The 12,860-nt window shown below is 46.8% G+C and overlaps 1 long non-coding RNA gene across 1 annotated transcript in view; it reads left to right on the top strand.

The window, feature by feature from the left end:
- LOC141548398 (uncharacterized) overlaps positions 1 to 12,115 on the top strand; it is a 51,349-nt gene extending 39,234 nt beyond the window's left edge. Inside the window, exon 3 of the long non-coding RNA XR_012483931.1 lies at positions 11,726 to 12,115. This is a non-coding gene — a long non-coding RNA (uncharacterized LOC141548398). The remainder of the gene's footprint in view (positions 1 to 11,725) is intronic.
- The last annotated feature ends 745 nt before the right edge of the window (positions 12,116 to 12,860 follow it).

A 12,860-nucleotide genomic window follows, 5' to 3' on the forward strand; every position in this document is an offset into this window, starting at 1 on the left:
GGCACTTACTGAAGATCACATGAGATATACAAAGTAGAGCCAGAATTTGAATCCAGATTCTTGCAGTGCAAATACAGTGTCTTTTTCCCATTCGTGTAGTGCTTTATGGCTTTTCAAAGGGCTTTTCTCATTTCAATTAGTATTTTCATCTTTGTTTTATAGAATTGGGAATCAGAGTAGGAAGTGGGCTGCCTTGTTGTTCAGTTGGGTCTGACTGTGACCTCCTTTGGAGTTTTCTTAGCAAGGATACTGGCGTGATTTGCCATCTTTCTCTGGCTCATTTTACAGATGGAAGTGACTTGCCCAGGGTCACACAGCTAATAAGTGTCTGAGGTTAAATTTGAATTTAAAATAAGAGTCTTCCTTGACTCTGGGCCCAGTGCTCTAGCCACTGCAGCACCACCTAGCTGTCCCTAAAGCTGCCCAAGGCCACTTAATGAAACATCCAAACTAGTATTCCAACTTGGATCTTGAGATCAGAGGATTTGGAGCCGGAAGGGAGCTTAGGGAACTTAGTTAAGACACCCAGTCAAATATTCTTGGAATAGTGGGTAGAGCACTGAACCCGGGCCAGGGTGACCTGCTGGGTTCAGATCTGCTTCATACACTTACTAGCTTTGAAGTCTGGAGAAGTCAGTTAGCCTTTCTAGCCTTCAGTTTCCTCTTCTGTAAAATGAGAGGTTACACTGGACCACTTCTATGGTCCCTTCCAATGAGTGTGATCATCCACAAGCCTCTTCGCCTCTTGGGCCCCTGAGTCCTTCTTCTGTAAGACGAAGACTTGCACTGGATGCCTTGGGGGTCCCTCCCAGCTCTGATCTCGACTTCCATGTGGGACCTTGAGTAAGGCATTTCCACTCCCTGGGTTTCAGGCCTCTGTAAATAAGTCTGGGAGCTCTCAGATCCCTTCCAGCTTTGGCTCTCTGGTCCTCTGACTTCCCTGAGGATGGACAATGTTGGAAGCCCTGGATCAGAGGCCCAGTTCTAGTATCATCCATGTGACTCTGGACAAAACACTCACTTGCCTTCTGTGTGTGTGTGGGGGGGAGGCATTTGTGGCAGTTGCCTCCCTCGATTGTTGTGAGGAAAGGCCTAGAGAAATGGAAAGTGGGTTGATCTCTACCTCTAGGAAGTGGCAGAGCCAGGAACTGGAACTCGCTTCCCAGCCTGCCTGCATTTGACTTGGAGGCTGCGGGGGTGAGGGGGTGAGTGGGCTTGTTCTTTTCTTCTGGGGGGCATTTGATCTGTCTCCTGGAGAGAATTCTTAGGTGGGGACCGAGTCTAGACTGATTACAAAAGCTCTAAACACACATGCCTGAGGTGTGAGCAGATCAGCTAAAAGCCAATAGCTACGTGGGGGAAAACAAGGGCCCATTGTGAGGAGGAGGGAGGCTCCCGAAGGCGATGGAATTCCCGGATCCTCCATTCCCATTTTCCCCAGCAGCATTTAGCCCTGTGCAGGCCCTGGCTTGACTGGCCTCCACTCCAACTAGGATGTGAGTAAACACTGGCATAAATGAGGATTTCAGGCATGCCCATCGATTTTTGGAAGACTTCCCTCTTTGCCTTTCACGTCCAATTATTCCCAAACGATGCTCAGGTATGCCTTCATGGTATGTCAAGGTAGGATTGACTTGTGAAGAGCATGGCCGGGCTGGCTGCGGGAGCTCTCCTCTGGGTTCACGGGCCAGCTCTGCTACTTCCTAGCTTTGGGCCAGGGGAAAGGCCTTTCCAGGGCTCAGTTTCTGTCGGTGGAATTTAAGCTCCTTGAGGTTAGGGAAAATAAAGATGTCACTTTTGCACTCACACTTAGTTCTGGACTCCAAATTAAGAATCTCAGCTCTAGAAAGACTTCTAAATCTTTTTTTCACCCAAGAAACGTTTGTGTAGAAGGCAGGCATGCAAATCCAACATTTTGATAATAAATCATAATTTTGTGACCCCCCACATTCAGTTATGAGACCCTATCTGAGGTGGAGCCCCACACTTTAAGAAGCTGGTAATTAAAGGACCTCAGTTCCAATCCTGACTGCCACTTACTGCCCTTGTGACAATGGAAAAACTCATTTTTCTGTATCTCACCTGTACAAATGAAAAGATTGGATCTGAACACTTCTTGGGGCCCTTCTATCTTTCTATCTGTGAGCAGCCTTCTAGGGGAGAGGACAGGCAGGGAGCAGGGTGTCATATTAGAGCGACTAAGCCCCAGTCTTACACTTAGTCCATGAGGATGCCCAAGCATCGCACAGGAGAGATTGAAGCCCATCTAATTTCTTTGGGAGACTAGATTATTGTCAAAAAATTGCAATGGATTCGAGTTCTACACTTTGGAGAAGAAAAACCCTCTCTTTTGCTGACATCACATCTGTTATTTGTAATGGGTTACAAATGAAAGGAAAATCTGAGTTGAGATCAATTAAAAATGGCCTCAGACCCTCCTTGTAGGGTTAAAACCTTAGCTTTACTAAGCCAAAGGCACCATAAATACTGGCAGTCATTGAGAGAGCCAAGCTCCTTCCTCAGCTTGCCCTTAATGGACACTTGGTCACCCACTTTGTAAGGCTCCCATATCTCTAAGGAAGGTACCCAGGAAGACTTCTGTCTTTTTCTCAAGGCAGTTCAGTTCCCCAAGCCTTTCTGAGGAATAATAGAAGCGATAGCAATGGAGGTGATTGTTGACTTGAGGGAGGTAAGAGAAGTCCTGTCCAGCACATCACATTAAGAGCAATCATCCTTCGTGATCACCTAGGATGGGCCAACTCACTTCCCAGAGTGCACTAGGCAATGGGGGAGGCAACTTCTCACTAACATAGAGATCCATAGGCAGACAGGTTAAAGTTGCCAAATTGTAGGCCTTGAGTAAGTCAGTTCCTGCTCCCTCCCCTGCTTTGGGGCCCATTTTCCTTCTCTGTAAAATGAGATTCGAGCCTGTGATGTGGGAGCATCCAATTTTTGACTTCACTTTCCCAAGCTTGTTTTCTCCTTTGCAAAACTGAGCTGAGGCTTCTTCCTACCCACCTCCAAGGTCTGTAGTGTGTGTGTGTGTGTGGGGGGGTTTGGACCATCTGTAATCTCTGCCCTCCTAAGGGCAAGAGCTGGGGAGTCAGGCCCTGAAAGTCTGGGATTTTCTGATCCCATCTTTCTCTCTGTGGGTTCAGCCTCTTTCCTACTGCTCCCCTGAGGAAAAGCCAGGCTCCCTGGGACACTGTAACAGTGGGAGCTCTTGCCAGACAGTTCTGATTTTTTAAACACCAAGAACCTGTTTTCCTTTCCCTGGAGCATCAGGAGACCCGCCCTCGGAAAGGTCAGACTGTGCTCCTCGGGACTTCCAATCAGTAATTTCATCCAACGGGTGTTGGGGGAAACGATTTCATTCTCCGACTCCCTATCCAAGGCACCGAACGCTCCCGAGATCTCTGCTGCTTCTCTGATGACAACAAGGGGCTTTGGGCTCGCCAGTTCTTGAAGGCTCCCTCCAGCTCCGAAGGATGCCGGGAAGCCAACGAGAAAGGCACAAGAAGAATGGGCACTAGAACTGTGGTTGGCGCAAGTCTCCCCCTTTTCCTAAGGCCCCGGGCCATTCCCTAGGCCTTCGTGGGCCAGGCCTTTGACTTCTGTAAAATGGGGGTGCTCCCACTGGGAACCCCTAGCACAGAGGGCCGACGGGAGGAAGGCCTAACTTTTGCCGAGACTAAAGCGATGTCCCAGCCTCGTCTCCTCCCCAAGTCTTCTTGGAGGCCGGCCAAAGCGCAACGTGAGCCCCGGCTCTCTCCCTCCTCCCCGTAAGCCGCCCCTAAAGTAAGCAGGTTTCTGCCTTAGAAACCTCGGCCCCGGGCTCGGCCCGACCCGTTCCTTTCCCCGGGGATGCGGGCCGAGGGAGTCCCGGCGGCGGCGTTCCCCATTGGCTGGCCGCGAAAACGCTCGGCCAATGGCAGCGGGCCATGTCTCACGCTCCCGGGGCCCCAGCCTCCCCAGCCGGTTCCCGGGGCGGCCCTGCGCCCAATGAATGAAAAAGGCCCCTCGGCCGGCTCAGACAATGACCGAGCCGCTGGAGACTTTGAAATCCCGCCCTATTGAGACCTCCGCTGTCCCCGGGGCTCGACAGAGATTTCCACAAGTGCCCGAGAGTGGGCCTAAACTCCCCCTTTTGTGCAGTAATTAGGACGCGAGAAGGCTGGCCCGGGGCTGGAAAGCCTGGCCCGGCCCGGTTAGAGGCTGCGGCTGCTCCCCGCAGTAGGGGGGGAGCGGCCCTCTGAATAGGGGGATTAACACATTAGCACACAGATCCCTGCTTCCTGGAGGGCCTGAGTCTGCTGCGGGACCGGGAAGGCCCTCGGGGGGTGGGGGGGAGGGGAGTGCCCCGTCTCCAAGTGGAGCTGGGGGCAGGGGTTGAGGGGCAGTGATAGAAAAAAGGGGGGGCAGCCTCCTCAGTCCTGATGGCTGGCCATCTGCCTTAACACTAACCCAGGCAGGCTTCCTGGAGCTCAGAATCCCATTGTCCCCTCCTTGGCTGCCTGGCAGAGTGAGGGCAACCTCTGCGTTCCCATCTCAGCACCCCGCAGGGAAGGCCTCTCTCTCACATCCCTTCCCGGCTTCCTGCGAGGCTACCTCTGCCGGGCCCTGCCCCAGGCCTTCTTCTACCCCGGAAAGCTCGCCTAATCTCCCTCTGCCCCCCCCCCCAGTTCTTTGTGTCCCCGGCCCAGCTGCAGGGAGCCGGAATCCTGGGCAGTCAGGACAAGGCTTGGAGGTGAAAGCGGGAGCGCTCCAGGCCTCTGGGAAAACCAGCTTCTCCTCATCTGGGACTGGCAGCTAAACGCTGCAGAAGCGAATAGGAAAAAGCAGGCCCGGCCTGCTCTCAAGGAGCTGCTGCTCCAAACGGGGGCGGGGGCGGGGGGGGGGAGCTCCGCCGAGATGCTCTGCTAAAAGCCCCCAGAAGCAGAGGGACTGAGGGCAGCAGCAGCAGCAGCAGCCCCGGCACTGGGTGACATTTTGCCAGTCCTTTCCCCCTGAGGGGGCCTCGCTCCCCTCCCTACAGAAGCTCTCCAAGGGCCCTTCTGAGGCTGACATCCCATGATCCTAAGACTTCTCGTTGTTGGACAGGCCACTGCATAACAAAGCAACAAAAGACCAGATGGATTTAAGGGGGGGAAGGGGGGGACTGGGGCTTCGGTCTGGGAGGGGGAACTCAGGGCTTTGGTCTGGGGGGAACTCTCGTGGGGAGCCGGGGCCAGCAAAGGCTACTTGGATTTCAGGGCCTCTACCTTTTCTGTGCAGGCCCGGAGCATTGTTGTTCAGGAAGCATTTGAAACCTGGGAGCACCTTCTTCTGGAAGGCAGCCACTCTTTTAGGAACCTGAATGGGTGGGACCGGCACAAGAGAAGTCACTAGCCTTCCCCATATCCCACTCCCGGGTTCACTCCTCTATCCATATCCCAAGTCAGTTTCCAAAGCAAAAAGGCAGCGGAAACGGGCTCTGGTTGATGGGAGCATGTTAAACAACTCCAGGGATCTGGAGCTTGAAGGAACCATCTGCTGCCAACCTCTCCCCGCCTCCCCTCCCCCCCCCTGCCAGTTTACAAATGAGGAAACTGAGGGCTAGCAAGATTAAATGTCTTCTGCGAGGCCTGACTAGTATCAGAAGTGGGATTGGAACCTGCATAATGGGATATTGTTCCCAGAGGAATTCTCAGAAAACTGAGGCCCTGAGAGTAAAGGAGTCGCCCCCAAACCACACCAAAAGGTCGGTGGTGATCACAGGTTTGGGTGCTATGTCACTTACTGTGAACCTGGGTGAGTCCCCTTCTTCTAAGCCTCTGTTTCCTGATCAGTAAAATGGGGCTCCCAAATACCTGAGAGGACCAGTGAGAGGAACTTGAGGGCGTGAACCCCGATTCTTTAACTCCAGATCAGGGCTTTTTCCTCCCCGGGGCACCTCCCCACCTTGGAGCTAGCAGCCACCTGGAGCTCAGATAGGAAACACCTGGACCTGGAAGCCATTCTGAACAGTCAGGTAGAAAACTGTTCCAAGGGCGGTTGGGTTCAGCTAGGTAAACAGCTATTCATTCAAGGGTAGGGGATGATTTATGCTAGGCCAAGGGTCAGGAATGTTAAGGTCCTGTCTTTTATTCCGTGAGCACCTCCGAGGGAGGGACCGATGGGGAGAAACAGTTTCGAGTTGGTAAACCGTCTGTGCTGCCCCAGCCAAACCGGCTGGCCTGCCTTGGAGCTCTTGGCTTGGGGCAAAGGGATGGACAGATGCGAGAAGGCAGCTGGGCCAGGCTGAAAACCCAAGGCAAACAGCAGCTGGGCCAGAGGCCAAAGGCCTCAACCTTTCTGGCTTCTGGCACCCCCTAGACAGGGACCTGGAGCTGGGTCCTTTCCATGAGAATGGCTGTGGCCACGCCCACTCATTCACAATCCCTTAATAATAATAATAGCTGACATTTCTACAGTCCTGAAAGCTGGCAACCCCCCCCCCCTTACCTACATTCTCTCCTTAGAGCTTCCCAACAATCTCCCAGAGACAGATACTGTAGGGATGACCTTAATTTTACAGGGGGGAAACTGAGGCACGGAGAAGTTAGATGACTTGCATCACGTCACCAGGCTAGGATTGGAGCCTGAGTTTGCCCATTTCCCAAGGCCGGCCTTCCCCATGTATCTCTCTCAAGACCTCCACTATTCAGATGGACTCTTTGTGGTGTTTCTCTCCAACGATGCATGTTGTTCATCCTTCCTTTTCAAAGAGGATGGGTCGCCAGCAGGAGGAATACAGAGACAGAGAGGCTTGGAGAGACTTACATCAACTGATGCTGAGTGAAATGAGCAGAACCAGAAGATCACTGTACACTTCAACAATAATACTGTATGAGGATGTATTCTGATGGAAGTGGAAATCCTCAACATAAAGAAGATCCAACTCACTTTCAGTTGATCAATGATGGACAGAAATAACTACACCCAGAGAAGGAACACTGGGGGGGGAATGTAAATTGTTAGCACTAATATCAGTCTGCCCAGGTTGCATGTACCTTCGGAAGCTAATAATTAATGTGCAACAAGAAAAAGGTATTTACACACATATATTGTATCTAGGTTATATTGTAACACATGTAAAATGTATGGGATTACCTGCCATGGGGGGAGGGAGTGGAGGGAGGGAGGGGATAATTTGGAAAAATTAATAAAAATAAAAATAAAAATAAATAAATAAAAAAAGAGGACGGGTCGCATCGCCAGCGATGCAGATCCAAGCCTGCCTGGTCTGTGGGACTCGAATTCGTGTTCTCCGATGGATCTGCCACCATGGGGGCCCTTCCTTTATAAAGTCTTCCTGGAGCCATCTGGACATTGGCGGAGGATTCATGGGATCCTCCATCACTTAGCCAGCGAGTGGCAGAGGTGGAATTTAAATTCAGGTGTTCCTTTCCCCAATTCGTAGAGCTTTCTGCCTTACCTCCTTGATGATAGAATCTGACCCTTGGGTTTCCTTTTCTCCTCCTCCCCTTCTACCCACTATGTTCCCAAGAGCGCTCTCTACACAAGCCCACTGCAGTTGTTAGTGACTGCAGATCTGAGCCCACGCTCTTTTCTACTCTCTAAACCCAGTGATCTTGGCCAAGTTATTTCTCCCTGCCTTGAGTTTTTCATCTGTAAAATGAAAGGGTTAATTGCACATAGGCAACTCTTAATGATGTTGCTGAAGGTCCTTTTTGGCTCTAAAGTCCCAGTTCTGCCTCTTACTGGCTCTGGGATGTTAAACAAGTAATCTTCCTTCTCTGGACCTGTTTCCTCACCTGTGAAAGAAAGGGGTTGCACTAGAGGAATTCTAAGGTCCTTTAGAACCTTGACATTTTATGATCCTATGAGGAAACAGCAGCTCTTAAAAAAAAAAAAGAGCCCACGTTATCAGACAAAAGGACTTCTCCGGAAACTGAAGCCGGGCCAAATATCACTCTTAGTCCTATACGATCTCCTCTTTTGCAAACAACAAAAGCTTAATATTTGCAATATTAAAAATATCTTTAACAAAAGGTCAATCTCTTCCAAATGGACTTAGCCTCTCACCTGCCACCTACCTTCTCTGGTGGCAGTTCTTGCCTGTCACTGGTGAGCTGGAAAACACCCAGACTGAAGGGAATGTGGATACCACTTGGGAATTTCATATAAGCTTCTTAACATCCCTTTTCCTCCTCTCCCTCATGTCCCCCCATCCCAACTTCCCTCTCCTATTTTCTTTTCTCTCTCTCTCTTTCTCCCTGTCTCTCCTTCTCCTTCCTTCTCTCTCCTCCCCCCTATTCTTGTCTATATCTTTCCTGTCTCTGTCCTGTCCTTCCTCCCTCCCTCCCTCCAAATTCTTACCCATCTAAATATAACCCACAGATTCATGGAAGATTAAAACCAGAATACTTTGAACATGGAGTAAATCTATCCCCTGTAGACCCAATCTTCAGAGTTTAAGATTGAGGTGAGTGGGTATTTCAGAGAGTGGCTACATATGGTTATCTCTACTGATGTCAAATCCTATTTCTAAGCTATAAGGCTCATGAGGGTAAGGACCATGTCTCATCTAAACTTCATATCATCCCTAGCACACTTAGTTGTGAAAGCACTATAAAGGACATTGAACTTGGAGTCAGAAGATTCCTGTTTGTCTTAGGGCCTGCCCTGTATTAGAGTGGATGGCTCTGGAGTCACAAAGGCCTCAATGTGGCCGGTTATACAGTCCTCAAGCTTTATCAGGGAGCCCCTGGAAGATGAACACCTAGCTGGAAAGGATTAAAAAGCAGTAGAAGAAATAAAAAGAAATGCCTTCTAAGAGGGTTATTGACCCAGTTAGAGATACCCAGAGAAGAAAAGGCCTAAGGACATTTATAAAGGAGCCTATTAGTATGAAAAATAGAGTACAAAAAAGGCAGTCTGCTCTTGGTAGAAGAGTCCCGGCTCCAATGTTTAACAGCCAGCTCTCAGGGGGAAAATATATGCAGGACCTAATTTAAGTTGGATCCATGTTATAAATATTTTTCCCATCACAATCTTAATCCTAGACAACAAGACAATGGAGCCCTGATATATAGCATCTACCAATTTCTGAGATGTAAACGCTCACGCTGAAAATCGACCAATCTGCTTGGGAACTGGACCCCCCTGGTCTGGATCCCAAGTTAGAGAAAATAAATTTGAATACATGCTCAGTCACTTGATGTGTGTGACCTTGGACAAAGCGCTGCCCTTCTGTGAGCCTCAGTAGTCATCTACTTTGTAAAATGACAAACAAGGTGATCTAACATTCAGGTAAGAGAGAATGAACAAGGATTGATGGCGAGAAAACCAGAAAGATTTATATGAACTGATACAGAGTAAAGGAGACAGAACCAGGGAAACAATATACCTCAAGACTCTAATAACATGAATCAAAACACCCTCCTAAGGACCTTCTAGCTGATGAGCCTATGAAAACATAATGAAGCTGCAGGGAAGTGGAGAATGTCAGCTCTGGGAGAGCAGAGACTATTTTCTCTATTTCTTTATCCCCATCTCTTCCATCCCCTTCTGAGTACCTTTCATAGGGCCTTGAATATAGTTTTTGTTGTTGTTATTGTTGTTGTTTTGTTAAGTAGTCCTTTCTTTGTGTATCCAGTAGGGTTTTCTTAACAAAGATACTGGAGTGACTTGCCATTTCTTCTCCAGTTAATTTTTACAGTTGAAGAAACTGAGGCAAATGTGGTTAGTGACTTATCCAGGGTCACACAGCTAATAAGTAACTAAAGCTGGATTAGAACTCATATCTTCCTGCCTCCAGGATCCTATCACAGTATCCTATCTATTGTGCTACCTAGCTGCCCTTATATATAGTTGGCGTTCCTTTAACGTTTCAGTTGAGGATTCATTGACTGGGAAAGGAGTAAAACCTGGTGCAGGGGGAAAAATCTCTGGATTGAGGGTTTAAGGATCTGGGCTTGAATTTTGGCTCTGCCATCTGTTTGATCTTGGACACTATGGACCTCAGTTTCCTCCTCTGTAAAATGAAGTGTTTGGACAAGATGATCTTGAAAGTCCCTTGCATCTCTAAATCTATGATCCCAGTGAATTCAATCTTATAAAGCCCCTTAGAGTTCATCAAGTCCAAATTCCATTTTAGAGAAGAGGAATTTGAGGGCAGAGAAGGGGAAGGACTTGATCAAAATAACAAAGGTCATAATTTCACAGATCGAATGTTTGGGTGAGAGAATGAATAAAGATTGGTGGCGAGAAGGCCAGAAAGATTTATATGTGAAAATATTTGGCTGAGAAGAAGAGAGAAAATGTACTTCTCTCTTTTCTTTGCAAAGTGGGGAATTATATGTATGGAACAAAGATTATTAATCTAGGGTCTTTGAACATTTTTAAAAAATGTGTCAAAAACTATTTTAATCTAATGGGTTTCCTTTGAAATTCTGTGTATGTTACTTTATGCAGTTGAAGATATTATTCTGAGAAAATATTGATAGGTTTCAGCAGAGTACCAAAGTACAGAAATTAAGAGATTAAGAAATTCTGGTATCAAATTTTGGATATACTGTCAGTCCTGGTTGATGTGCTATTTAGTTTTCCAGAGCCCTTCCCTCCTTCCCTCTTTCCCTTCTTTCCCTTCTTTGCCTTCTTTCCCTTCTTTCTCTTCTTTCCCTTCTTTCCCTCTTTCCCTCCTTCCCTCCTTCCCTCCATCTCTCTCTCTTTTCCTATGACTCCTATTGATTCTCTTCTGCGTGTGCTAATTTTGGTCTAACAATTAACGCCAAAAAACCCATAGTATTCCATCAGCCAGCGCCACACCATTCATTTGTGGAAGCATCAGTTACAACAAATGAAGAAGTTTTGAATGCTGTGGACAAATTCTCTTATCTCGGCAGTCTACTTTCCAGAGATGTCCACACTGATAATGAGATTGACACACACATTGCCAGAGCTAGCTTATTGTTTGTGAGATTCTGAAAGAAAGTGTGGGAGAAAAGATATATCAGTCTGACTACCAAACTGAAGTTCCATAAAGCCGTTGGGCTGACCTCCTTCTTGTGTACCTGGGAAACCTGGGTAATATACCAGCATCATACCAGGAAAATGAATCACTTCCATTTGAATTGTCTTGGGAAGATTCTGAAGATCACCTGGCAGGCTAAGATACCCAACACTGAGGTCATTTCTTGAACTAAAGCACCAAGCATCCAAACTCTGCTCCAGGGAGTGCAACTCCATTGGGTTGGCCACGCTGTTCAAATGTCAAATATATGTTTGACAAGAACAAAAGAACTCGCACAGGGCAAGCTCCCATAAGATGGTGAAAAAGTGAGACAAGGATACTCTCAAGGTCTCTTAAGAACTTTAGAATTGATTAATGACATGGGAGACACTGGCATGGGACCGCCCAGCATGGGTGCCCCCATCAGAGAAGGTGCTGTACTTTATGAGCAAAGCAGAATTGAATTAGCTCAGAAGAAACACTTGACTCTAACATAGTGATGTCATTTTGGTCCTCTTCGAGAACAAAGGACAACAACCATCCTATATCACAAGAGGTAGCTTTCCAGGGAGGGGTGGGGGAAATAGAATTGCAAATAAAAGTGATGAAAAAACAAAAGGTATCAATAAAGAAAAAAAACTTTTAAAATTAAATTTAAATTAAAATTTAAAAAATTTAAAATTAATATTCAAGGTAATCTGATGCTCTTTCTTCCTCCTTTTCTTCTAGGTCCAACTGCAGTGCCTATCTAAGATAATCGTATTGATGGACTGAATTGAGGGAATATTCATCTCACTGCATATTATAATTCAAACAATTCTTTTTAACCATCCACTTTGTTTTTCCATTGTGGATGCCTAGTAGTATTCCAGGGCTTGATGCGGTCCTTACAATATCACCTAAAACTAGAAGCATGAGGGATTCTAGGGAACGCCTCTTCTATTTGGACTTTGTGCTGGACTTCTTTCACAACAGCGATAAACAGGTTTGGTGGACATTTTTGCTTCCTCCCTTTCTCAATAGTGAGCATCAAAAGACTGTTGATAGTTCTCAGTTGTTGCATCTATCAGGTAGTCTTATGTAACTTGAAAACATAAATATGAGTGACACATTTTTATATCATAGGGAGCTCTATCAAGTCAGATGTTTTTTGTTTTTGTTTTTAATTTTAAAAAGACAGTCAACTTTGTGATAATGAAGGAATTGTATGTTGTAGAAAAATCTAGAAAACCATCTTCAAAAACCTATCTGTTCCTTTCTCCTAGTTTCATCAAAGATAGCCTCAAAAAATATAGATAATTTTTGTAAGCTCATTTTTTAAGAGATGATGTAAGAATATTGGTCAAGGGCTTCTGCTGCCTTTTTTTTGGCCGTGGTATTGCCCCATTTGGGAAGATTTTTCTCTCCTTAAAGTATCTGGAAAGTCAGGGCCCAGTTATTATAATAGCAATAATCACAATGGGATATTATGTTCTCTGCATCTTTCAATCAACTGTATCTCTGTAAAGATGTGGTCTGCTGCTGAATATTACAATATGTATCACGGTATGTCTGGTCCCGTTGAAGAGCGAGAGTCAGGTTTAGGGATACAAATCCAAGAGAAACAATATTGCTAGGAGGCTGGAACATTGTTTCCTTATTTTTTCCTCCAACTCCCCTCCTAAGTTTTTATTTGTTACTTCTGTCTTCAAGAGATGTGTATTGTGTAGGTATATTTGACTAAAAGCATTCAAATCATCCTATTTTCCTCTTAGCTTCTTCTCTAAGGGGAAGAACTGTGTGATCTTCCCATTGATGTGATCACCCATCTTTTGATGTTTTCTTCATTTTTACTTTGATATTTCCATAAATCTGTGAGCTCTTT

This window comes from Sminthopsis crassicaudata, chromosome X (genome assembly GCF_048593235.1).
Source record: "Sminthopsis crassicaudata isolate SCR6 chromosome X, ASM4859323v1, whole genome shotgun sequence".
In the NCBI taxonomy this organism is placed as follows: domain Eukaryota; kingdom Metazoa; phylum Chordata; class Mammalia; order Dasyuromorphia; family Dasyuridae; genus Sminthopsis; species Sminthopsis crassicaudata.